This window comes from Falco punctatus (assembly GCF_963210335.1).
Source record: "Falco punctatus genome assembly, chromosome: 6".
Taxonomy (NCBI): domain Eukaryota; kingdom Metazoa; phylum Chordata; class Aves; order Falconiformes; family Falconidae; genus Falco; species Falco punctatus.
The window spans coordinates 48,446,282-48,470,226 of NC_137585.1; the positions used below are offsets into that span (position 1 = coordinate 48,446,282).

Below are 23,945 nucleotides of genomic sequence, written 5' to 3' on the forward strand. Positions count from 1 at the left end.
AGATGAGCTTAAGGCTTGCAGAAAAAGAAAGGTTTGCATTGGACAGTTAAAGCCTATGACTTGCTCTTAATTTTGGCACCAGAAGGTGGCACCTATATGGAGGACTGTCCCCTTTACTAAAGTAGAAATCATTCTATGCCATGCTGTGCCAAGCACACAGATGTAGTTTACTATATAGGGAGAATGGAGGATGGCCGTTGGAGGAATTTTTTGAGTTGTATTCTTGATGAACTTTTTAAAGCGTGTCCCATTGACTTCTGGAATTCTATTTCAATTGTATATTAAAAATGTATCTGTAAGTGTGGCAAATACAAAATGTAAGCTTCTAATAATCAGAACATCATTGAAAATCTTACCTGAATACTAAATTAATTGAGATTCAACAAACTGCTACTGCAGATATCTAATCTCAGCATTTTGATCCCACTGTGATGCTAAGGGATATTCTGCTCAGAGAGGTAGTGGGAAAGTATTAGAGGGAAGCATAAATACATAGCTGACCTGGTTTTCTGCTCCTCCCTGGGCATTTGCTTTTGGCCACTGTGTAAGATAGGATGCGGACCAAGATGAACTTTTCATGTGTGTTCCAAGTAACTGAGGGGCTGTACCAGTTAAAGCATGTAAACTACTACATTTTTGTGTACATAGAGCCAACATCCTCCTGGGTTTGAGTTTATACTCCTCCTGAGTTTATACTTCAGCTTCTATGGGTTTCTCAAGCCAAAAACAAGGGCACCAGTAGACATTTTAATGTCATATATATGAGTGTTCTTTCCACAAAAGGCAGCAAAGAAAAAGAGGCGAGAGATCCAGGTTGAATTTTTTCTTCTTTATAATTTAATCTGATGTCTTTTCTCTTTCTGGTGAATGCTCCAGCTAATAAGCCACCAGCTCAAGCTCATATGGTGTTCTAGCATAAATCTTTCTTATTTCTCCGGTTAAAGTGCTTCTGCCTTGTGTAAAATATTCGCTGGGGTTGAGTGCCTTGAATAACAGATTGTAGAATAATTTTTACACTCTCTCTCAGCCTGCAGAGTCATTGTTATAAAATGCATTGTTTCACTTCAGAAAGATTTTTGGTTTAAATAGTGGCATATCTATGTATTGTTTTACATGACAATTATTTGGTATTAACTTTTATCCCAAGTGTAGAATAAAAGAATATTTCTGCAGTAGTATGGACATCCATGATGGCTTACAAGATCATAGAACAGAATATCTCAAGTTGGAAGGAGCCCAAAAGGTTCATCAAGTCTAACTCCCTGCTTCTTGCAGGACAACCTAAAACTAAATCATATGACTGTCTTACACATCATTTGATACAGTACACAAAAGAGGCAAAGTAGCGAAATGCACAGGAAAAAAATTATAGAATCATGTGAGTCGCAAAACATTTTTGTTGGTCATTTTCTCTATAATAATATTATTGTGTGACTCTGATATATAATGTTGACAAAGAAGGTAAGAAAGTACGGATTGCTGATGTATTCTGGTCCCTCTTGAAAACAGCAAAACCTAGAATCAAGTTATGCCGTATGACTTTGCTTATGCCAGCTGGTTGTATTGATTATATGTGTGTCTGTGTTTATGTAATTAATTTCTAACCTTGAGGTGTGTACAAACCATTCTGAACTGAGACGTGAGCTGCAATTTACTGTAACAAAATAAACCTCATGTAAATTGATATCTTGCACTCAACGCTATAAACTGTAATTGAAGTTCAGTTTCCTTGAAGAATGTAGCATCACAGAGATAAATGTGTTGGAAAATAAGCGTTTAACTTGGTGATACTTTGAACTTTGGGAATGCATTGATTCCCTTTCTTCATTAATGTACTGATAATAGTAAAGATGTACTGAAAACACTAAATAAAGACTAAATTAAAATACTTTTACTAACAGTGATTTTCAGAATTTTTATTAATGTGTTCCAGTGCTTTAAAGCTAAGTGCTTTGTACCATCTGGATTTTATGTGAAAGTTTTGCATTTCAAATGTTCAGTTTTAAAGGCACTAATATGAAGGACAAAGAGAGCCTGAAGGTTATTTGGCCTGTTCCTTTGAGTGGTATTTAAAGTATCTGACTTTTACATACACAGAGGTTTTCATGCAAATGTAGGTATCTTTCTTAAAAAAAAAGTTATTTCAAATAATGTAGTCAGCATTATCTGTTAAGCAAAAATACTTTTTAGTTTAGCTCTTTTGTAGTGGGTTTTGGTGACCTCTCAAGATTTTTGATGTGATGTAAGAGATTCTTAAAACTTGTACATATCGTGATGCACAATAGAAAAGCTTGTAGAGATGAGGTTCAGCAGCAAATTACCACCAGTAAGCTAAGCTGTGGGACAAGTGATTTCTCATAGGCAGCAGCAGGAGCTGTGCACCGTAGTTTTGAGTGTAATTCTTTACTCAGCTGCATTTATAAATCTTTGTGTGCACTCTGATTGTACATGTATTTCCTCATCCAGATAAAATGGTATGGAATGCTTCCTAATGTCTGGAATTAAAAATTCTAAACAGAGCCTGCATCTAAAAAGTTAGTATTGCTTAGTATTTATTATTGTTTTCCCATACTAAACTTCTGTCCTAAAACTGTTTAAATCTTTGTAGACAGATTATTTAATTTCTTCTGGAAGTCCATCCCTGTTGCAATCCACACTTACTAAATATGGTCTGCCTCTTGCTTTTAATGTGTTATCTCTTGCTTTTAGAAAAATGCACACTGATGTATGTGACTTTTTGCAGCCTAATTATCCCTTGTGTAGACAATGATTGGTATGTCTTAATTAAGTTTGTTTCATTTACTGCTATTGACAGCTGGAGCCTTGGTTTACAAGAGGGTATTACCATTATTTGAGCTGGAAAAGACATTCAGTGAATGAATAAACTGAGCAACGTTTCTCATCACTGGAGCAACAGACAGCTAAGAACCAAGTCAGAGTGGGCAGAAAGGAAAAGAAACACGTCAGGTTTTGGCAATCTTTCGTTTCCACTTCAGCAGTTAGAAAGACAGTGATAAAAACTAAAAATGCAGCAGCTACACTGCAATGTGCCCTGCTGGCAATAAGGCAAACAGTTCACTTCACAAGGACCAATTTAGAGGTGGCAAGCATTTTGAAAACACAGCTGTTCATACAAAGCTACCTTTCAAACACATCAAATGAAAGAGCCACTTTTCAATTCTAGTCATTATAACCACGTTGAGAAGTTCTATGGACAGGAATCTGGAAATGTCACTAACCAAAAATTGGGCATGAGGCATTCCATACCTCACTTGATAGCAGCTACATCACTTAGAGTTTTTTTTGTTTTTTAAACTGTTAGGGAAGTATACAGACCTGTTTAAACATTTAAAATCTCTCTGATAATTTTATAAGGCATTTTTTCTTTGTTTGTTCTATGATCAAAATAAAAAAAAGAATTGTTTCCTTGGGCAATTTTTAAATACAGCACAATTGATTGATTTTTTGAACTTCAGGCTGGCTCTGAATAGCACTAGATATAAGATGTAAAGGAAATTGCAGAACAACTTGTATTTAACCCTAGAAGCAATTTGCAGTGTCTTAATAATTATTCCAGCATATTATATTTATTTTGTGAACTTGTTACACCTCCTTTTCATTTTTTTTTCTCCTTACTTGGAATAACATTGCCTGAGGAAAAGCCACAAGCTTCAAATGTTTAGTATGGCTGTAAATTCTCGCACCTTAGACCACTAAAAGACAAGAATGCCAAAGATTTTATACATCATTAAAAGTTCTTCATATCCACGGACATCATGTGCTTTGAGGTTACTTTAATTTACAAATAAAGATAGATTCAGAAAAACATTATGATACCAGACTTGTATGAGATTTACCCGTTCTCTTTCACTAATTGAGTCTGGTCTACTATCCTTGTGCTCTTGTTTACTGTATCTTAATGGAATTTAACAGACGTCAGCGGAATTACCACCATGTACAATGCATTAAGAACTTACTGTAGTTCTATTTCTTGTATCAATCAAAAATTACATTACAGTATTTTGGAAAACACTACAATACAATAAATCATAAAGCTTTGAAAATACAGTGTTTAAAACAGATGTGATGAAACCAAAAATTAAAATGGAAACCAAAGGAATATTTACATATAGTATATAATCATTTATTACATATGATATTTTAGAATAACTTTTCAATGGACTCAATGAACATTTGGTAAAACCTGCCTTCAAAAGTGGGAGGATGGAAAGATATAGCACTTGTTTCCTAACTTATTTTAAACTGCATAACCATGACTGACCATGGAATAGCAGGTAACTATGGGACCACCTGCATGTCAAGTAAGGTATGTGTCAATCATAATCACAGCACTTAATAGAAATGCTATATCATTTTATTGCTATTATTAATTTGGTGGCAGCAGCAGCATTGTGCATCAGAGCCAATGCAGTGGCTGAGGATCACACCGTCTTAAGTGGTAACTTGCTGCAAAAACACCCTGTGAGCTTTACTCCATAAAGTTTAAATATAAGAAGAGGAACAACTGATGATTCAGATAGGGCAAGAATAACAAGAAGCTATGACAGTTTCTGGATATCTTTGATTTTATTCTTTTCCTCTAACCATAGTCTAGTGGTTTACTACTATGATGCTGGATTAGTTGTCCAGGCTTTGATTTTAGATTTTCTGTCTGTATATCTCTCTCTCACCTGCTTTTAACTTTTAATTGTGCACTTCCTGGCCATTGAATACACATGACCTTTTCACAAATGTCATAGCAAAAGAAGACAAAAAGTTCGTTTGATGATACTTGGCAAAGGAGTTAATAATTTCAGTAATTAGTTACCTATTTTTTTTTTACTACTTCTCCTAGTATGAAGTGCACAAAATAATTTTTAGGTATCATTTTATAGTGAGCAGAGATGTTTGTTAGAAGCTTATACTTACATGACAAGAGGATGAATTTCAGTGGAAGTTGCACATTTCTTTACCATCTGTGTTCTAATCTGTCATTTATGTCCTAATTTCTAATATGGCATTCCACATCTTCTTTTAATATTTTTAATGTGTGGCAGTTAGACTACATCTACTAATTTTATATATTTGGATAAATTCAAAAAGAAACTTTGAAAAGAATTTGAGCTGATTTCTTACTGTATTCTTCTTCTTAAATCAGATATTGAATGTATAATTCTGATGGTTTTATCTAAAAATTTAACTCATTGCTAGAATTGTTTTGACCTTTTCTGAAATATTTACTGCACACAGTTTCACTGTGTGACTTATTTATCATTGTCATTATCAAGCAATTATGTCAAAAAATATTTCTGTAACTTGGGAAAGTAATGTGTTAGTTTAATTTAGATTTGTTCGTACATGTTCAACTTCTTTTTGACAGTTGTCATGTTAGTAGTGGAGAAGCACATATTGGCAGTTACCTAGGCACATAGTTGGCAAGAGAGCAGTCACGTTCTGGATGTGGGTGCATGTACCCTGTTACCAGATGCTTCAAGCAGATGGCCAGAACTAAAGATGAGTGAGACCAGTTTTGGCTTGATTTTCTACAAATCTACCATACTGATTCTGCAGGTCTGTAGTACATTTGACTACTAAAAGAGCCGAGCCAAAATCCAGCAGAGCTGTTGGCAAAATCCGAATTTTGTGATTTTTTTTCTTTGGAGCTCTTAAAATGCAAATATTAAACATGCCTAAAACATAGAAATAGGTGTGTTCAGGTAGCTGTAATAAAGACAGACAAAGACAGTGGCTGTACTTAGGACATAGTATTCTCCTTGGAACTGTATTAATTTATCTTTTTTTGTTTTATCATGGGAAAAAGGTTACTGTAAAGAACCAGCATAATAATAAACATGGTAATTTTGGGAGCTAAAACTCCTATTCTAAATTTTTCAATAACAAAGATTGAGGCTTGAATGACTTAAAGACTGACAATTTAAATTAATTTAATGGCAGACTCCTAATTAGTGAATTCACCTTTTAGTTTTTGCTATATTTATGATTTGTTTGGGGAAATGGTCATATCAAGGTAAATGCCCTTATAATAATTTTTAAAAACTATAATTTCTAGTGTACACTGTATTGATTATCAACTATAATAATCTAAATATATAAAAGGGCTTAGTGAATGCAGTTACATCAGGAACATCCTGCTACAATCCCAACCAGTACTTGATGTATATTTACATTACATGAAATGTAGTTTGAGATCCCTGAAGGGGAAAAAAAAAATTGCTTGTCATTAGAGTAAGGAAAAATTTCGTACTAAAACCAAAAAATAATTCATATTTGAGTTTCCAGTAGTGGATGAGATATTTTCTATGTCATGAATTTTCCTACCAAATTAAGCTGAATTCCTTTAACTTTATAATTGTGAATATATTGGGTGAATACTTTCATTCTGAGCCACCTGGGGAACCAGGTTCACAATGTATTGTTCAACAGGAATGGGTAATTTTTTCTTAATCTTGCTTGCAGCAGTGTAGAGAAATAAATTGATGAAAAAACAATTTCAGGATACAAAAACTGGCAATGCATAAAATAGTATATTATTGTAAAGATTAGGAAGTAAAAGTTCTGTTTTCTGCTGTGTTTTGTATCAGTTGGACTGATTTATGCGTACTCCTAAAGAGCTCATAGAGATACTGTCATTTCTGTTTGTAGAAAGTATTTTAGTTTGTATTTAGTTTTAATTACAGTTTTTGCTCAGCTTAGCATCTCAATAATAACGGTATGTTAAGGTTTTTGATACAATTTGCAAAACTAATGTTATTTTTAGACCTCTATTGCTTTTTGTGCTTTTGCGACCCCTTTAATCCGCACTACAGGATTATCATGGTTCATTTCTTATTTCCCCAGAAATGAATATATTAAAATGTTGATCTTGTTTACTGTTTGTGATTTGTTTTTTTTAAATAAGACCAGAAGAGAGTGTATAAATAAAAAATATATAAATATCAACACATATAGCTAAGTACAGTATCCCTTCTACTGTGTGTGACACTACAGCCGGATAATCATAGAGTTCTTGGAACAGTAACTGAATCCTCTTTCAAATGTCCTTCTTTTCCATTCAAAATTGCAAGTTTCTTTTAAATATTGTACCTCTCCAGCATGTATAGATTCATAGCCGCCTTCCCCACTCCATTTTTTCCTAATCCTTCTGATGTTTCTTGTTATTTTAAAATATTTTTTTGCATTTTGTCTAAAGTGAAAAATTCACTCAGTCCCTTAATGTTGGATGATTTGGCTCGTCAGCATGTAACTGAATAGGATTATTTTGATGATTAAATTTACATGATATAGCCACTTCTTGAATTTGTATTTCTTCCTTAGCTCTCCAGCATCTATCATCCTTTTACATCACCTTTCTGCAATTTGGGTGCCAAATCTGACAGCAGTGTTAAAATAGTTCTGATCTCCCACAGAATTGTGACCAGTATTTACTGTTCAAGTATTCAAGTCAATCAACCAGACTGTGATCACTGTACTCAAAGCTGGCACTAGATTTTTGTTGACAAGCATAATTTCTCTTGCCTTTTGTTTTGATTCCTACTTATGATTCAAAGACTATGGATAGACATATCTGCTGTAGGTGCACATGTAAAAACATGTAGGAAAACTACCTCACAGAAGGCTGTTAGAGATACAGAGATGTATTTGTGCAATGAAACACATCTTCCCATGGGAAAATGGGTCTTCAAACTGAACAAATGGTAATTTTGAATTAAGATACTGAAAAGATCCTATTAGTGGTGATTATGGAATGATAGAATGAACAGTTTTGTTCATCACCGATGTTGAAGTGGGGTAGATGAACCATTTCAAATTGTCCTTCCAGTTTGTCCTAAAGACGGATTAGGTATAATTTTGTAATAATGATAATGTTAAGTTGAAGCAAACAGCTTTTTTTATTATAGGACATTTATTTTTAAGTCTGACTTCAGCCTTTCTGCTTTCAGACAATGCTTTTCCAGCAGTAAAACAATTTGAATAAGTAAAAAAAGATAGATAATTCAATAGTGTGACTTTTCAATAGTGTGAAATGATGAATTATGCTTTCAGGGTCTAGTAGTAATTTCTGCTTCAAAGTTTGAAGACATCAGAAATAAGAAGAAAAAAACCCATGGTATACTTGCTTGCTTATAGGAGGATCACTGGCACTAGAATGCCTGTGAAACAGCAAGTATGAACCTAGCATGTGCCAAACCCCATTAGTTTCATTTATCAGCTACAGATAAGAACTCTCATTAAATGCTGTATATGATTCTGGTCACCCAGGTTCAGTAAAATAAGTTGGAATTAGGGCGGAATTGGTTAGTATGAGGAAAATTATGATAGATTTTCTGAAAGTAAACTAGGAAAAAGAATGTTGCTTCCTCTGTAAAACAATTTTAGATTTTTTGACAACAGTGTAGAAATGTTTATTTGTACAAATATTAAATATAGTGTTATATCATTTACAGGTAGATGAGAAGTAGTTATATATGTTGAAAAAACCTGGAGTTGTTTCTCTCCGTGTATGCAGATGATAATTCCTAAGAAAGTATGTCAACTAAGAAGGGTCATATGAAGATTTAATTGCAAAAATGTTATTCTAGTTCTTAAAAATATTCTCAGGAATTGTCCTATCATATTGCTGCCGGGCTTCATTGAATCAATAAAATTTCTCCCTAGTTAACTAGGAGTATGTATGGAAACTAACTAGAGCTAATGGAAAATGCATACAAGCACATATGGAAAATAACTAGGAGTATGTATGGAGAAATTTAACAGGCAAACATAATGGACATAATGGAAGAACACTTTGTGTCCTATGCAAATGCTTGTGAAGCATTTGAAGAAAATAAAATTTCTTGGATGCATACCATAAATTCTATATCCCATAATGTAATAGAAGGAAGTAAAACAAGGATAGAATGATGTCCTTTTTTTTTTTTCTTTTTCTTTTTTTTATTTGAGGGATATGGTTATTTCAGTAATCTCTTCAGAAATTGCTTTTGGAGTTTTAGAATTTTCCACTGTTCCCACAAAAAACAAAAGCGGTTGGGATACCAAAGCTGCCTCTTTTTGAAAGTTCCCACAAAAAACAAAAGCGGTTGGGATACCAAAGCTGCCTCTTTTTGAAAGTTCCCACAAAAAACAAAAGCAGTTGGGATACCAAGGTTGCCTCTCTTTGAAATCATCCAGGTAATTTGCACAATTTAAAGCTGTACACATTGCTGTAGGTCAGAGAAGAAAAGTACACATGTAACACAGAAGAGTTTAAAGCAGGGGACACATATGAACTCTCTGACATGTGGAAGGGTTGATTTACCTCTGGCCCTTCCTCAGGTAGTAGATTAAACCCAGGCAGACAGCGTCTCAAGAGCATTTCATGCACCATCTCAAAACAGAAATTCAAGTGACAAGGTATTTCTCTAAAAATGCAAGTAGGTCTACTTTCTTGCAGTAGTGTGCAATACATAGCACAGATACTTTTGAAGGCAAGTAGCCAATTCATGATAGGGTTAACTAATGCAATACACAAACCAATACCAATAAAAGGGCATTGAGGATTAATTTGGTTAACTGCAATTTAAACAGGTAAACGAGGATAATTTCGCTTTGTGGTGTAGCTTTTTCTGCCAGATCTTATAAAGGTGAACTGATTATATAGTTTAGATTCTCTTATAGTATAATTATCCTTCCTTCAGGCAATAGTTGTCACCTTGTTCAATATTATAATGGTGGAAATTATAAACCACCTGTCTGTCTCCTTGCAAATGACTCTGTGTCCTCTGTTAATGAGCATGGAAATGTCACCTTAAATTGCTTTAACATTCTTAATACAAAGAAAACAAAGCATGGAAAGCATTTGAAGTTCAACATCCAGACTAGTTGTTAAGCTTGTTTTAGTATGCTTTAAACTGTCCATATCATGGTATCCTACTGTATGTGGGAAATGCAAATTTTGACAGTAAATTAAGATTTAACTTTTATCATTTGGAACAGGGAATCCAGAACAGTGTGAGCATTGTAATTCCGATATTTTCAAACCCTGACCAATCAGGTTCAGTTTCCACTACTGCTTGTGGAGAACTACTGTGATGTACTCCTGGAATTCCAATTCTGAAGCTCCAGTGCCATCCAGTAACTTTCAGTTGGTTAAAGGTTGAGAACTTTCTGGAATTAAATGAATAGGCAAAGCAACACATTTGAATGGCTGAGAACTTGAAAAGTCTTGAAAAAATTTCCCTGAAGGTGGTAGAGTGCTCTTTTCTGTCCCCTGTCATTCAAGAGAGAAAGTGAGCCACATGCAGGAAAGGTGAAGCAGCATTTGAAAGTTTGAGAAGTAATGAGTAGGAACTTACAGCAGTTATGTGGTGAAATAGCTTTGTTTGGCTGTCCTTCAGGAGCAGGCTTTTAGAAATGATCAAGACTTGCATGGCAGGCAGTAAGAAGAACACCCTAAAGGCCATAAAAATGTTTGGCTTGAAAATTGCGTTTTAGTTTCATTGTATTTCCCATCTTGGTGTTAAACATTAGAATCGAATGACTGATAAGTTACAAATAAACTTGCTGGTTAGTTGCACTTTTTCTACAAATAATTAATCATCAAGTATCAACTTTTAAAACACTTAGAACATTTTTAGTTAGTTAATAAAATACTATCTTGGAACAAAGTACTGAAGAATTGAGATGAGTTCTCTATACAGTCAGGATGTCTAAATGCCCTTTTAATGTCCTTGAGGCTTAGAGAGTCATGTGGACACAGAAGACCAATATTCACTAGTCTAACATTTTAATGAAAGATGGAGAATCTACTGCAGGTGGGGACATAGATATTTAGTTACAAAAACCTGGCATTACCTTGAAAGAAATAAAAATGGAAGACTGCTGTTACATAGTGATGGAGATAAAGGAAAGCTTGGTAGAACTTTGAAAATAGTCATGTAATGACCTGTGCCAGTCCAAAAAAGGTTTCACAACAGGCTGAGCCGGTTGTGTTATTAGTAGCTTGGTTTATTAACAAACTGTTTTGTCAAGGGAATTCCTGCTTTGAAATGGATTGTTGTTATGTTGAGAGTTAACAGATCTTCTGAATGTATCTCCAGCAGGATTGTGAATCCTTTTCCTTATGATTGCTGTCCAGGGTGATGATCTAATAAATAGCACAGTATCGAGGATGTTTTCGGTATTGGCACTGCTCACTTAATGTTTGCAGATCAAATGTTAGCTATTAACTATACTCAGCTGATAAGCACTCATAGTTTTGGTGTTTTTTTCAGTTTTTTTGGAGGATGGGGTTTTCTTTCTTTTTTTCTCCTTAGGCTGAATAATCTCATTTTAGTATGGTGTACCTTCCAAACTGATAACCTAGAAAACGTTAAGGTAAAAGAGTCTTGATGAGTTTCATTTGTTTCTCTTTCTGGTCTTCCAAGCTATTTTCAGGGGTTTAATTCTTTCAGGAATTGCTATAGGATGTCCCCTGTGTGTCAGAGAAGTAAGAATTCCTTTCTGTTAAAGCAGAAAGGCTCCTATTGATTACTTCTCCCTATACATGAACTCAATTTCTAGCACTGTTAGAGAGGCAGCGTTTCTCTCCTCTGAACTTTTTACAGAATGTAAAAGAACAGACTTTTTTTGGTGAATGGGAAGGTTGAAGGTTTGTTTTGATATTTTTTGCTTTATTGTATAGATAAAATAGTAGATTATATACAGATATGATCCTTGAAATCTAATGGAAATTTAAATCCACACATTCTAGGAAAAAAATATCTTTCTGCTTCATTTGCTTAATTGTGAAATAACGTATTTTTCAAGCTGTTATTAAGGTTTGAAATGATTAGCCTTCATTAGTTTGGTAATTAGGCAGATCGTTTTGGAACAGGCTCATTCTTGTGTTACTGCTACTGAGGCTATCATATTTTTGTTATAAAAATCACTCTTGAAGAACTTTTCACTATGGTTTTAGTTGCTTTCTCTTTTAAAAATAACAATAGCTAAGAAACATGAAACAGAATTTGTTTCACTGAAAAATAAAATGCTAATTCCAGAGCTTATATGTACTAGTTTGATATTTTAATGTTTAGAAGTGTTAGGCTTCCATTCTGCATGTTGTAGAAAGAATCTTACAGGGTTGTTTACTAATAGGTACCAGACAAATATAATTATTTGGTTATATCTGGCAACATACTTTTAAAGCAACAGTTGTAATACAGTCTTCATTACATGTCCTTTTCTATGCTCAAAATTATTATCATCAGATTTCAGTGACTTCTGTCTGATGTGACAATATGCCAGTGTGGACACTGACACTTGTTGCAATACCACATCTATTTCTCCATAAAGTAGACATTGTCAGTAGATTTAAAAATAATGTTACAGAGATTGACTGTAGAAAATGATGATACAGATAGACCATTCTGCAGTTTGGACATGTGTTAGAATCCAGTTGAAGTTTATTGTGGTCTTGTTTAATTTTGCGACTGGAAAATACTCAGAATACTTATTGATTGGAAGTCAACTTCAGGTAGATCCATACATATCTTGCAGCCCTGCATGTCCTGATTTGGGGAATGCTGATATGTCTTCCTATATGTCATAGTCTTCCTGCCACTCAGCTCCAGAGTTTGAAAGAAAAGAATTTGGTAATAAAATTTATCAAACTTTTCAGTGTGACTGTAAACTTTATATTCTTTTTGTTTTGGTTTTTTTTTTTTTATTTGGTCATCTCCATTGCAACTTAGCTTTGTAAAATAGCTGTGGATTTATAAGATATTGGTTAACTTCCTCCTTGATGGCTAGAATTCTGGGAACAATCAAAGTGAAAATTTTATTATAAATTAAAAGGTTTGTTTCTTCTGAAAGCTATAGATACAGTTATAACATTTTTGTCTGCTAGAGGCAGACAGGAGAGACTAAGATGAGGGGAGAGAGAAAGGTAGGTTTTCCTGCTGTTTTGTTATTCTCTTGCTCACCATCTTTGGAAGTTATCTGAGTTAGAAGTAAAACTGAATTGATGTTAACTTAGTTCTACTTCTGCTCTGCTCAGTGAATTCCAGCACTTCTCATTAAAAAAAAAAAGAAATATTGCGTTGTCCTGTGAGGCCTCTTTTTTTTCTTGCTCAGGCTAAGCCTATTTGTCTAATGGCTGTTTGGGGACCCATGTGGTAAGAATCAGACTTCTCAGTCTTCTGTAGGCCCAAAAGAGACAAGTGAAACCAGCAATTAGCATGTCATCAACCCACTACAAGAGGTCAGCTTTTATCACACATACTTTGAAAGATCTGAGGTTCTAGCCTAAGCTTCATGTCTGTTTGGGTTATCAATGCTTCCTACTTTCTGCAGTGTGCTGTCGTGTATTAGATTTCACTTACTAGTTCCAGGATACAGAATTTAACTGCATGTTCTTTTTAAGATGACGGGTTTTTTTCCGCATTTAACCCATTTAAATAAATACAATAATTCATATTTGTTGTTTGATACTCTACTGTTTGGTCTGTGTGATACTAGCTGTTGGAGCTACTGAGTGAATGATTCACTTTTCATAAACTGTCACTCATAAACTTTGTTGAATCCAAACCAGAATTTGCTTTGCAGCTGACAATTTCAAGTAATAGACCCCAAATTCATTTTGCACAGCATTTTGTGTGAACAGAGATTTAGTCTACAAACAAATTTGAAAAGCAAAAAGGATGCAAATATGTCATGAAATACCCTTCAGAATATCTCAGTAACCTTTGCAAATATTTTCTGCATTTTTTTCTCAGGTTTACCTTCTGATATTACAGAGGTAAGTTCTAAAAATACTAGAAATACTTCTAGAAATACTTGTAAAATATTTCTTGAATTCCTATGTGCAAGGAACTTGAGCAGAATGGCCCAGTGCACAGTGGGTTTTTTTCTGCTGAGAGATGCTTTTTATGCCACTTAGAGAAGTCTATTAATTCCTAAGGGCTCAATTATGTCTTGTTAGGCATAGATTATAGAATAGTGTGGCGATGAGCTTCATTTTCTAAGATAACCACATGGACCTAGAGTGCCTCTGGAGCTTAGACTTGTACAGAGTCACAAAAACCTTATCTTTCTAAGATAACCACATTGACCTAGAATGCCTCTGGCTCTGGAAATGGTGGGTTTGAGGACAGGAACTCAAATATGGTGTTCTCAAATCTCATTTATGATATGAAAATAAAAAATCATCACAAGCTACTCTTTTTCATATAAGCAATAAGATTTCTTGACTGCTTCTTCCTCTCTGCCTACCAACAGAGATCTAGTAACAATCAGGTTAGGTTTGCATCTGTTTGCTTCTGTTGTTAAAAATAAAAATGAAATTTTATTAAGCCAAAACATATAATAATAAAGAAGCTACAGTTTAAGACACCAGATTGTGAAGAATAGAAAAGTATTGGGCAGATAAATCATCCGGAAGGTTCATTATACACACCAAATTAATGCTCACTCACTTTGAAACAACACGTCTATGGCCTTGACATTTAATCAGAGCAAGAATGGCATTTATTGAATCTCATATTCAGTAAGTCATCAATTAAAATTAGTTTTGTTAAGGCCAATAAAATGCAAAATGCTTGTTATTTTTATACAGATTTTTCTTTTATTGCTTCATGTGCTTGTGCTTTCCCTTGAAGACATGTAGTTTGGGACTTTAACCATAGAGTGGCTTTTTAAAAATTTCTTTCCCTCTATCTATCTCTCTCATATTTTTCATATATTTCTTTTATCTGCTTATCTATTTATACCAATACAAGCCAAACCACAAGCAGGATTTTGTTTAAAGAGGACAATTTTTAGACGTATATATTTATATCATTAAAAACCAGTATTGGTTTCTATTGAATGTGTACTTAGAGCAGGTATTAAGTCTGTATAAGAACTAAAGAAGTAACATGGAGAGCTAGCACCGACCTGAATGCTTACATACAGATAGATTGTACAACATGCAACCTCTGTGCTATCGAGTGGCTTTGCATATCTGTACCGAGTGTGCCTAAATGTAATAAAATCATTATTAATTCTCATTAATTGATGAAGGATTTGATACACTCAAATAACTACTCTGAGTATTCCTTGGTAGAAGTTGTAGATTATCTAGTATTTTGGTCTAGTTTTACTTTTTTTAATAGAGATGTAGATTGTGGTTTATTGGTATTTACATCCCTGGTAATTGTTTTGCATCTCACTATAAAGAACTAGGCTGAATACATGCATAACATATTAGAAATGCCATTAAGCAAATGATTCTGAATTAATGTTTTGCCTCCCTATGCTATGCAAAATAAATTTTCCCCAATTAATTTACAATTGATTACTCTATATTGTGCCCCAAGGGAATGCAAAAAAAGTCTGTTTATATGTTCCCTGCTATTCTGTTTCTGTAGTCTGATTAAACCAAGCATCAAAAGAATAATTTATTTTTTGTATTACTAAAGGTAAATTATTTTAAGTTGTAAGAATCTAATCATTTGTGTGTGTTTTTTTATTTTAGACTAGCATAGCATTGCACCTGAATGTATTGTGTTTATTTTTGTATGTCTGTAATATTTTTTTAAAGTATATGTGCTTCCAAAGGGAAGTGTGAGCTTTTAACATTTGGACTGCCCAACATACTTAGGTATATGTGGTATGTATGAAATTAATCTGTTTCTCTTAGTCCAGTTCACAGACATTTCATAAGCCTTCATTAATGTCTGAGGCACTTTTAGTTTGAGTTCTTCCCGAAGCCTAAATACAGAATTAGCCTCTGTTAGCTTACCCTCCCAATCCAAGAGGTTGCTGCTACTAGACCTGTTCACAACTTCTAACCTGTTCAGGACTCCTACAAGTGCTGTTGTTTTTCTTGTCTATCTAATACTGTCATTTGCAGTTTTAGCCAAATGCCATTCTTTCTAAGTTTTCCAAAATCCCCATTCCTGATAACTGCACAAAAATGTATCTGGGGTTGTTTTCTTCTGTTGAGCTGTTCCTCAGTTTTTGTATTTTTTCCCAAGGCACGTGATGGTATCAAAGAAATCCGCAGACAAATAACATAGGCAGAGCAGCATTTACTGGTTAGAGCTTGTGAAAATAGCTAGCAGGAAGAATATTCAAACATACAAATGCTTATTTAAATATGAGGACTTTTTAAGTTTTGATTATTCTGTTTCAGGTACAAATTTAGAAATATTTTTATTATCTGAAGGGCACAATCATTTATTTCGAATGAGGAGTCAAGATTTAACAAAGTCTTTTCCTCTGTTCTATCCAAAAACATGTTCATGTAGAAACCAGAAAAAAATGCACTGGGAGATGGGGAAAAAAGCTGAAGATTTTTAAAAAAGCTTGATTCCTATCTTGACCTCTAAACTAGGAGTCCTGGCTTGATTCCTGCACTGACTGCTCAGAAAAAGATCTGTCTCTAGGACCTGGGCTGGGGATCTCTGGTGGACAGAAAGGCCTCTTCCAGACTTCAAAAGCTAAAGAATGACAGCGTTTTCCTTCAGGTGTGTTCAGGAATGGCTGACTTCAGATGGCTCCCTTTTCAGCCTGCTGGTTGTTTTGTACTACTATCACAAGATATCTCATAAATTATACAGAGCCTGGGCACATTACAAAGAGTTAATTTCCTTTTGGGGAGGGAGGGCAGATCATGATTAACTGTGAAGTGCCTTAATTCTTACTTTGAACTAAACGTTAACCTTTAACAGATGATAGGAATTGGAGATCTACCTTATTATTATGCTTTGAAAGATGGTATCTCCTACATCATTAAAAAAGTTTTGAAAGTTTAATTTGTTTGGTAAAGAAATCTGCTACAACTGCAATAAAAAGAGAGTGAAGAAAGCAACTGTCAGGTTGGACAGGGTATACATTTTTCTACATACAACTCTTGATCTTTGTTTTTAATTTACACATAAAGCAATAATGAAAATGAAATTGCAAAAAGATACATGCAAAATATATACAACTACTCTTTCTTTAATATGTTTTCTTAAAATTTTGAGAAAATATATGTACATGTTGTGACACGTAGTTCCCAATTCTCTGTGGTGCTGAGAGATCCTGATAAAACTGCACAGCATTATTCTTCTATAGGCTGCACTGTATCTCAGAAATAAACTGAGTGACATGTGGCAGTTGCTAGGGTAACCGTTTTTTGCATTTTGCAGAAAAAGTCCAAGAATAAAGCACATGTTAATTGGCAGTGTGGAAAGCAGTATCATATACAGTCTCATATTCTCAATTTGTTCTTTCTGGTTTTCATCTATAGTATTTACATAACAATGAATTAGATCTCTTCAGCTTTTACCTTGAGTCTCCCATACACTTGTATTTTGCATGGCTCAGGAAGTCATTTAAGCATTCAGCTACTAATTTTGAACTGGGTTTTTCCCTGTCAAAATATCTATATTTACTGTCAATAACATATAGCTGTGGTTGCTGTAAGTGCTGATCATGTTCTCTGGGTGTTATTATCAGGTCACGTAAGCAGAAATGAAATTGAATTTTAAAAGTTGTCCTTTGCACTTAAATACGACTTCCTGTAATTCCATTAAGCATCTATCTTTAATATGAGTATCTGAGTGAAAAGCCAGCATTTAGAAAGATGAGAATTTGTGGTTCACACAAGAGTCCAATTTAGGGCCCCAATAGGAGCTCTTATTAAGGCAAACATTTTTGTGCTTGTTTTGGAAAGAATTCTGCAAGTTGTTGCATAATGAGAAATGCATCTTTTTTATAAGAGGAAATAATTTTATAAGATATAATTAACATTTTGATTTGAATTACATTCAAATGCTTAACCACTGTGCATGGCAACAAGCAGACTTTGTAAATGTAAAGATCATAGCTGAGAAATAGTCTATAATACTATGTTGGTATTATTTTGGTGAACTGCTTGGTACTTCTAAAACTTCTTTGTACTTCATGCTTTTGAGTTAAGAGTATACTTGTGTTGGAATATTGATTTAGAGAGTTGATATAATACCAGTGATTAATATCAGCAATATAATTTATGTTTTCAGAAACATTTTTCTTTAAAAACATTATCAAATTACAGCTTTTACTCATAATAAATAACAGAAATTAAAAATGTCTGTACAAGATGGTTTCTAATATGAAAAAAATACTCCCAGGGCTTCCCAACCCTTCCTCTAAATGTAGTACTAAGTCAATCTCATTACAATGGTTAAATGAACATTTAGAACTTAGAACGGAAAGGGCTGTCTTATGTTATTCACTGATAACATTAGAGCAAATCCTGGAATTTAGTGCTGCAGCTTATTTTTGTCCTGATTTACACTCCATGGCTTCAGTAAAGTTACATATAGTATTATAGCACAGTTCTAGGTTGTCATCCTTTGCACATTGTTGTCTTCTTTCAAAGACTAGGTCTAAAAATGGTGTTCATTTAATCATCTGTAAAAGGGTACTCTAAATTTTAGACGACTTTAATTGACCAGTTCGTGTTTCTTAAATTACTCTGGTAGAAGTAATTACTGAATGAATCTTGATATTGGAGATAACTACGAGAAACTCAGCACAAATAATAGCTGCAAACTAGCAAGATTTCTCGGCAGAATCACTTGTCATGAAACTCATTGGAGTTCACATATCATGTGAAGTTTAAGTTTTTTACTTAAAAACATGTAAGTATATTCACTACATGCAGTAAAATACCACTCTAGGAAGTGAAAGCCAAAGTTTAGAGCTTAATATGAAGTGGTTATTATGCTAATTCTAATTCACAAATGGTAATACTGTATTTTCAATAATGTATATAAAGCTGTAGTATATTCAACCCTGGATCTGTAGAATACACTGAACACCTGGCTGAGCAAAACCACACAGACTACAAACTAAGATGGTAATGTTTCAGGGAATTGTTCTCATCTCCTACTAGAAAATAGTTGTTTTCTGTTATCTGAGTAAATATAGCATGTTATTTTAAATTTTTTAAACAAGCTAGGAGGGCATTTAAACAGTTTTTAGTATCCTGCTGGGATGTGGACAAATTACTCTTCTCTTGGTAGGTAACAGCAAAGCAAATATTGCCTCGTGACTAAAGGAGTTTTATTTCCTTTATAGCTGCTAGCAATCTATCAGACTGCCTGCCTTCTCAAAATTTCAACTCCATACCGCTGGCTCAGCTGCTAGACTCAAAACATGTAGCAAGAGAGATTGGACAATGCCTTTCATCTTTGGTAACTTCTTAATTGCTCTCATCCGATGCAGTCATACTAAGACATCTAAGCAGGCTCTGATGAGGACAGCGGTGCTGTAGATTGTCACCTAAGACACCTCTGACAAAGGAGCAAACCCCTCTACTGAGGGGATCATAGCATCATGGGATAGTCAAGTTGGAAGGGACTGCAGGAAGTCACTAGTCCAACCTCCTGTTCGAAGCAAAGTCAGCTGCTATGTCAGACCAGTTAATGGAAGGTGAAATCAGACTTTGGAGTTTCTCACTAGTTGCTATGCAGGATTTATTTATCTTGTCCCATAACCATTCCGTTTCACGTAGTTCAGTGTTGATTTTGGTCTGTGTGGATTCAATAGTGTACTTTGATATGCCAAGCAAAATTTATTTTTAAGCAATGCTAATGTGAATTTATTTTTTATGGAATTGAACGTTTTCCTCAGCCCTGAGTACTGATTACTCTTTATCTCTTCTATTAAAATATCTACATTTCAATTAATGATGGAATAGATGACTTCTGAAAATTGACTCGGAGTTTCTGAAAGTCTGGCAACCCCCCACATGCGAGATTAAACAGCAGTATACCATATTTATACCACAGGTCTTATAGACTTACCACTGAGTAGTTGTAGATAGGTAGTCTACAGTCTCAACATAACTCTTACTGTTTCCCTGCTGTGTTTGTGTAAAGCACTTATGGTGTGTGTTTATATAAACCTTTTATCAATTTGTCTTTATATTTTTGTAGTATTTTCAATGTCTTTGTGCTGTTGCTAGGGCTGATAGAATGACATGCCAACACAAGACATTGTTTGAAAAACTGATATATAAAATAATTTTAAAGTAAAGATTACAAAGACTTAATACGCATTCACTTGAGGTAAATGGAAAGACTTTTTTCTTGCTTTCTGTGAAGTTTTGGTAAAACTCAGAGACTGTTAGAGCAGTGATGAAGAATAACACTTGAAAACCAGAAAGTTTACAGGTTTTCCAACACTTAAAAGAACAAAAGGTATTTCCATTTGGAACAGAAAGCTAGGACCTGTGTCGGCATAACGCCAAGTGTGCCTACTCTAAGTATGTGAATCTATATACTTTACTTCAATTGATATGACCAAGGATACTAAATGTACTTGAGCATTTGGACTATGTATGGATAATTTAAAATTTCAGCAATTAAATCTTTGAATTTGCATGTAATTTTACTTCTCTGTTGTGGTTACAGTTTATTGTTAAATGATACCTATTGAAGGCAATGTTTAAATGCCTAAAAAAGGTACCTGGATCAGAGAAGCCTCTGAAGGCAGTGGGAACACTGACAATTATCAACTTTAAAATGTAAACTTTATTAGAGGAAGTTATTTTATGTAAGTACCTAAATATAAATTGAAAAACTTTACTCTGACTTCTACTTTCAAAATCCTTAAGACAAATACATAGTTACAAGGCAATGCTTTGTATTCTATTTGAATCAATACTTTTCCAATGAAAGCACAGATTTTTTAATTGGTGAACCATATAAATAATACAGTCCTTTCTGGAGCAGCTTCTTAAATGTAGTTGTGAAGCGATTAGTAACTGGTATAAGAGTAAGAAATTACACCAAATCATAGAAACACATATAGGAACAAGTACTATAACTTCTGTCTTTAAAATGGAGCGACAAATAATATAGCACTACTGTAATTAACGATGAAAATGTCCTTAATGTCCTTTATGTAGACATAAAATGTCCTTTAATGTAGACATTAAAGTTTATCTTCTTGTTTCAAATATCTTTTTGAAAAATTTAGTAGAAAATGCTATATTTTTTCCACAACGTCAATGATATCATGGCTAGTAGCTTGAGAGCACAGGTCAAAATATGTAAATGAAATAATTGAGGGGGTTTGGGGTTTTGTTTGTTCGGTTTCTTTTTTTCCCCATTTCTTTTTTATTCCCCAGTATGATAATAATGATCATGAACAGAACAGAATTCTTGAGACATGCTAGTTATAGGTGAATGGAGCACTCTTTAAGGTTAGCCACACTGTAGTGTTAGACAACTTTTTGATAGTCTGGAAAGGATGCAGCAATCATGTGAAGCTCTGAGTATCTGAGGATCACATTATGTTTTCTTTTCCGAGGGATATAACTCATTAACGGGCAAGAGAAAGGTACATGGGTCTAGACTAGAACTGGAGAAAATAGAACACAAATCATGAACAGTTTTGCATTTAATTCTAAGTTGCAGGTTAGTCCCTCCTCTGAATGTTCGGGAGAATTAAGTTAAACTCTTACTGGTAATAATGTCAGGAATAGGAATACATATTTGATGTCCATGCTGTTCAGACAAAGCTTTTTATTTTCCTCATTTGTCATGTAGACATAGAAATACAAAATAAATTTAGTTGCACGCATATATATATATATATATATATATATATATATATATATATATATATATATATATATAATAAATTAATCATGGCAACTCTTAGAAATAAAATACACACAATCTTTTCCCATTTACTCATAGGTGATAAAATGGCAATGTAAACACTGACATCTTTCATGGCAAAATGTTTATTACAGGCAAGTGAAATATAAATAGGAGGAAAAAGTTACATTGAGAACCAAATGTTTCCCTTTTGAAAGATTATTTTAATACCTGTGGGTTATATTTCAAGGTAAGGTGCATATTAAAAATTGATTATTACATTTATTAAAATTATTGAAGATTTAATAGTACATATTAAATTTTTGCTTCTCCTCATCAAGACTGATGATACGCTATTCGTTGTTTCTGAATATTACTGTTTCCTCACACAGGCAAACTAGAATGCACACTTGCCAAATGTTTGGCATAATTCTGCTTAATTAAACTCTATTTGACCAGAAATTGAAAACTAGGTTTGTTTCCAGTGTCCTTCAGAGTGTAGTACTTGAAAAATTACCTAACCAACTTTTCTAGGCAATATGGACTGTGATTTCAAGGCTTTTTGTAACTGGCTAGGTAGATTTCCTTTTACTGGAAATCTTGTTGTTCAGAAAGTTTTGGGTCTCCACCTGGATGTTTTAGATAAGCAGGCTGTACCACAGTATGTATAGTAATTAAGATTATTTTAAACAAGAAGAAAAGTTCTCAAGGCGATACATTTCCCTTTTACTTTGCGGCATGAGTGGAAATGAAGCAACATGATCAAATTTCTAGATAGAAAAATGATGAAAACACCAAAAAGCAAAGGCAAAACCCATTTATGAATCCTTTCTGCATCTGTTGACATCGATGGGAATTTGGCCATTTACCACAAATGGAAGTAAAATTACACTAAAAGATGGCAATTCTAAGAGCCATCTGTGAAAGGTTTCTGGATTGTTTTATCTAGTATCGAAATTTTAATGGTAACAATTTCATTTGTTTGTTTTTAGCTGATAGTTCTCTTGTAATTACTTTTACGCAGAACTCTGTTAAAACAGTGTTAATTGGAAAGTGGAAACAAACACAATAAGCAAAAAATCAAGAAGGAGTAAAAGGTAACTATTTCAATTGAGGCTTCCATAATGGTTTTGACCCAGCCTGGTTTAACTGAGGTATTTGAACACATCAGAAAGCACCAGCAATACACAATATCACCAGCTTTAGAGGTACAAGAGAGGACAATTTATGCTTTAGTACCTGTGGCTAGTGATGCAAAATTATAGTTATTCTGTGAGTTGTAGTTAAGATTTTCTTTTATTTATATCTTAAAGTTGTTTTAAAATACCTTTTGCACTTTTTTTTTTTTTTTTTTTGTGGTTAGCAGTAACAGAATGTATGTTATAAAATGAAAGTGTACCTGTTAACAGAATGAAAACTGGTATTTGCTTTTTTTTGTGCTTTGAAGGCATGGAAGCATCTGTACCAGTGTGAACACAAATGCATTGGCTTTCCTGACTGCTGCTGAGATAAAGCAGTGGTGACGGTATGGCCCAGGTATACTAGGACTTGTTCTGAGCCATGGGTTCTTGATAGCAAGTTTAGGTACAAAAATGTACTATTTTACAGATAACACCACTGAAATATAGAGGTAAGTTCATTGTATTAAAATTGCTGTATGCACTAATATCTAAGGGGATTGTTTCCTATCAGAGTGAGTATAGGGTTTGTATGATGCGTGTCCAAACATGCCAATTATTCTTGGGTCTGTGGAAGTGAAAAATGTAGGACTATTGCTGTGCAGTTCCACAGATTGACTAGCTGTTCTTTCTGCCCAGGAAAGGTAGAATTCAGCAGCTTGGCTGCTGCTCTTGGAGAGCAGAGTACTTTTCCTCCTTATGTGATTTTGGAGTTTGGAGTTTAGAGTCACCCTCTCTGCTAAATATCCCTTTTGTCTTTTACTGCACAATAAAAAGGAAATGACTAAAAATGTATTTGTCTGACACAATATTGATGTCTGGATAATCTATATCAAAGCAACATTCAGAAGAGTATGTTACCTGAATTATACATGCTGGGTGAAATTGCTATTCAGACAAACATTTCTAGCTTCACAGATTATTATATTCACAATTACTTCATTTTGTCTTCTCTCTCCTCATAAGGATAGCTCTATAAACTGGTATAATGGTCATTAATCATTCCATTTCTCTCAAGTGCTCTAGAGTTTTAGCCTTGTATTTGGGCTTACCAGCAAGTAACTGGACAAACAAATTCAGATTGAGTAGTGAAATTACTGTGTTCTGGGAGTGTCATGAAACAGCTGCTGTAGTCTTAGCTACCTTTTTTTAAAGGTAACATGAT

General features: G+C 34.1%; 2 protein-coding genes across 9 annotated transcripts in view; one reads left to right on the plus strand and one right to left on the minus strand.

Annotated features, from left to right (window-relative positions):
- IMMP2L (inner mitochondrial membrane peptidase subunit 2) overlaps nt 1–23,945 on the plus strand; it is a 483,477-nt gene that overhangs the window by 208,018 nt on the left and 251,514 nt on the right. The gene's annotated exons all lie outside the window — the stretch shown is intronic.
- The window catches only part of LRRN3 (leucine rich repeat neuronal 3), a 48,572-nt gene that overhangs the window by 16,645 nt on the left and 7,982 nt on the right, over nt 1–23,945 (minus strand). The gene's annotated exons all lie outside the window — the stretch shown is intronic.